This window comes from Grampus griseus, assembly GCF_964374135.1.
Source record: "Grampus griseus genome assembly, chromosome: 3".
In the NCBI taxonomy this organism is placed as follows: Eukaryota; Metazoa; Chordata; class Mammalia; order Artiodactyla; family Delphinidae; genus Grampus; species Grampus griseus.
Window position 1 is genome coordinate 19,022,867 of NC_139019.1, and position 4,090 is coordinate 19,026,956.

The 4,090-nt window shown below is 38.7% G+C and overlaps 1 pseudogene across 1 annotated transcript; it reads right to left on the bottom strand.

Moving 5' to 3' along the window:
* Positions 1 to 1,813: 1,813 nt before the first annotated feature.
* On the bottom strand, positions 1,814 to 2,384 carry LOC309820913 (vacuolar protein sorting-associated protein 29-like; annotated as a pseudogene). The gene has a single exon. The product of its transcript is annotated as a vacuolar protein sorting-associated protein 29-like (transcript).
* Between the last annotated feature and the right edge of the window lie 1,706 nt (positions 2,385 to 4,090).

A 4,090-nucleotide genomic window follows, 5' to 3' on the forward strand; every position in this document is an offset into this window, starting at 1 on the left:
GAGAACAGTATCTTACTTAGGATGCTAAATAAATCTTGGAAGGAAATGCATGAAGGAGAATAGGAAAGTAAAAGAGAGAAAGAAGGAAACAAGAAAGAAAGAATTTTTAAACTTAGAACTCTTTCTAACAATACTGCAAATATAGGAATTTGCATAAGAATCTCACCACTCATTTTGCAACAAAGGAAAATTGTATGAAAGATGCTAAGTATTTTGCCAAAGGTCATGTATGAGATTCCTATTACTACTACAACAAATTACCTCAATTTTAGTAGATTTAAACAACACAAATTTATTTATTTATTATTCTTTAGGTCAGAAGTTCAACATGGGTCCTAATGGGCTAAAATCAAGGTCTTGACAGTTCTTTTTTCGGTCTTATAGAAGAATATGTTTCTTTGACTTTTTAAGCCTCTAGAGGTTGTAGACTAATACTCTTTTTGTCATTTTTTATTTTTCATTTGCTGGTTCCCTTGGAGTCTGCAACATACATTTATAACAACTTTAAGTCCACTTTTTTTTTGCAGTACGCGGGCCTCTCACTGTTGTGGCCTCTCCCGTTGCGGAGCACAGGCTCCGGACACGGAGGCTCAGCGGCCATGGCTCACGGGCCCAGCTGCTCCGCGGCATGTGGGATCCTCCCGGACCGGGGCACAAACCTGTATCCCCTGCATCGGTAGGCGGACTCTCAACCATTGCGCCACCAGGGAAGCCCTAAGTCCACTTTTAAATAACACAGTACCACCTCACAGGTGGTGCATGTACCTTGTAACAGAGCATACCCAATTTCTTCTTCCAGTTTCTGATAACATTGCTGTCATTCATTTTACTCATCTATAAACTATAATTTCCAAATACATTGTTGCTATAACTATTTGAACAAATTTTTATGTTAGATCAATTAACAATAAGAAAACTAAAAGACTTTATCTTTATGAATTTGTTCTTTACCACTTTTCCTTTTTTATATAGATCCAAGTTTCTGAACTGTAGTATTTTTCTTTCACTCCTAAGAACTTTTTTAAACATTTTCTTGCAAAGTGGGTCTACTGGCAACATTTTCTCTCAATTTTTGTCAGAAAAAGTCTTTATTTCTTCTTCACTTAGGATAATTTCACTGAATCCAGAAATTTAGATTGGTGGGTTTTTTCCTTGCAATGTTTTAAATATCTTATTTGCATGGTGTCTGAACACAAGTCTAATGTAATTCTTATCCTTGCTCATTTGTAGGTAGGATGTGTGTTTTCCCCCTCTGGCTTATTTCAAGATTTTCTCCTGTCTTTGTTTTATTTGCAGTTTGAATATGACATGCCTTGGTATAGATTTGTTGTTATTTATTCTGCTCAGTTTTCTCTGAGCTTCCCTAATCTGTGGTTTCTGGTCTCTCATTAATTTTGGAAATTCCTCAGCTCAATTTTTTTTTTTTAAATGAAAGATAACTGTTTATTACTGGAGAAGAGAAGAATGTCTACTAGAAAATCTAGTTTCTTTCCCCTCATGCACTACTTTGGTAATAAAGTTCCAAATATCAACCATGAAGATATTTACAAGGATAAATTTTTCTTAACATGTGACCATTTACTATGTGGTGGACATTTTTTCATAGAAATCATATACTTAAACTAAATATAATCTTATAGTTTACAAGAAGCTTAGAACATTGTATTAACAGAAAACGAGATTATGTTTTACTGCAAAATATTATAAAAGTGATACAATTTTGTGGCTCTTAAACGATTAATTACTTGAGTTGAACAGGGAAATGAAAAACAAAAAAAAACCCAACAGAAAAATCATCAGGACACGCCTCGCTTTATGATTTTTTGTATTCGATTTGTTCTACTTTCAGGACGTCTCTAATTAGCTGATACACACAAGTGACAAGTGTAGAAGCCTGGATATCCATCAACACAAATGAAGGAATAATGTTTGTTTCCAAGGCATTATATGCTCCTGTGGCAGAACCTGGATTAATGTAGACTTTATTTTCATGCTCAAATGTTCAAATATTTCTGTGTGTCCTGAAATAAGAATATCCACATCAAACTGCCTCTGCAACAGAGCTAAGCTGGCCATATCTCCCCATGGAATAACTTGATGTCCATGGATCAAACCAATTTTGAACTGCCCAACAGTTAACGACTTTCTGTTCTTGATAATTCAGATTCTCATTGAAGTCTCCTCTCACAATATGAACATCGCCAGCCAGAGTCTGGAGATAGTCATAACTCTCTTCGGTACAAAGGTTTCCAGTGCAGAGAGTGTGCTGAATCATTCCTGGCACCAGCAGTTTTTTGAATTTAGCTGGCAAACTGTTGCTCCAGTGTGGGATGTGCAGGTCTCCTAATACCAACACCAACATCCTGTCACTGGGCTCCGCTCAGTCACCAGCACCGCTGCCGCCACCCTCCCTTCCTCAGACGCCTCAGCGTCTCAAATATTTTTCCATCCCTTTCTCTCTTCTTCTGGATTACATGTATTACATTGTTTATATATTTATCATATTTATCATAGTTCTTGGATGTACTTTTTGATTTTTTTCATTTTTCTCTTGCTTTTCAGTTTGCGAAGTTTCTTTTGACATGTCTTTTAGCTCACTGACTCTTTCCTCAGCAATTTCCAATCTATTGATGAGTCCAAAGGGCACCCTTCATTTCTGTTATAAAGTTTCTGACTTCCAGCATTTAAAACTTTTTTCTTAGTGTTTTCATTTCTCTTCTTACGTTACCCATCAGTTCTTCCATGTTTTCCACTTTTCTGTTAGTTCAGCATACTAAACATAACTACTTTAAATCCCCAGTCTGATAATTCTAAAATCTCTGCTATACCTCAGTCTGGGTTCTGATGCTCACTTTGTCTATTGAACTGGTTTTTTCTATTTGTTTGTTTTTGGTTTTTCATTCATTTGTTTAGTTGTTTGCTTTTAGCATGGCTTATAATATCTTTTTGAAAGCACACATGATGTATTGGGTAAAAAGGTACTGAAGTAAACAGGCCTTTAGTGGGAGGTTTTAAGTTTATGTGGCAAGAGGTTAAACTGTGTTAATGTTTGCTATAGCTGTATGCATTAGAGGCTAATGTTTACCCTAGTGTCTTTCATTTTGTCTCCTGCTTGTCTTCTTAAAAAGGGTCTGAGCTTTGCAGTCCTTTTAGCTGTAGTCCCTTATTATACAGGAGCCTGGTCTCTGTGGGGTAAGGTGTGGGGTTGGGGGAGCATCCTGTAATCCTATGATTAGGTCTCAGTTTTTTAGTGAGCATGAGCTCTGAGGCTGTGACTTCAACAGTGCTTCTCAGCACTTTTTTTCCCTCTGTAGGTGAGAAGGCTAGTAAGGGTTAACTTCCCTTTCCCAAAGTTGGTAAGCTCTGGTAAAATAGTTCCTTTTTTTTTGCGGTACGTGGGCCTCTCACTGTTGTGGCCTCTCCCATTGCAGAGCGCGGGCTCCGGACACGCAGGCTCAGCGGCCATGGCTCACGGACCCAGCCGCTTCGCGGCACTTGGGATCCTCCCAGACCGGGGCACGAACCCGCGTCCCCTGCATTGGCAGGCGGACTCCCAACCACTGCGCCCCCCGGGAAGCCCATTTCTTTTGAGTGTAGTTCTTTATAAAGGGAACAGAATGTTCGGGAGTATTTCAAAATGGTTACTTTTCCTCTCCCAACTACAAGAAGCCTAAGGGGATCTTTCTCTGATCTTCAATGTGAGAAGCTGGTAAGGATCCTGGAGGTAAAACTCATAAATGTGAGCTGTGTTCCCCCAAACTTGGCCCCTGGTGTTTTGATTTCAAGCTAGTTTACATTGCACCTTTGGCAATTTGTCAATAACATTTGAAGTGTTCCCATAGGTTCTGGCTCCAACTTGGGTTTTTGCTCTTGACTATGGTGTTGGAAAGCTGTGATTTTTGGTATCCATCTCTCCAGCTTTCAGGGCAGTGATTTATCCTTGACCTTACTTTTCTTATAGATCTAAGAAAAGTTGATATTCAGTTTCTTCAGCTTTTTCTTTATTTTGAGGAGGGAGTGAGAACTTCCACGCTCTTTACATGTCAGGCCAGAAACTGGAAGTACAGACCCCTTTCCACTTCAAAGCCAG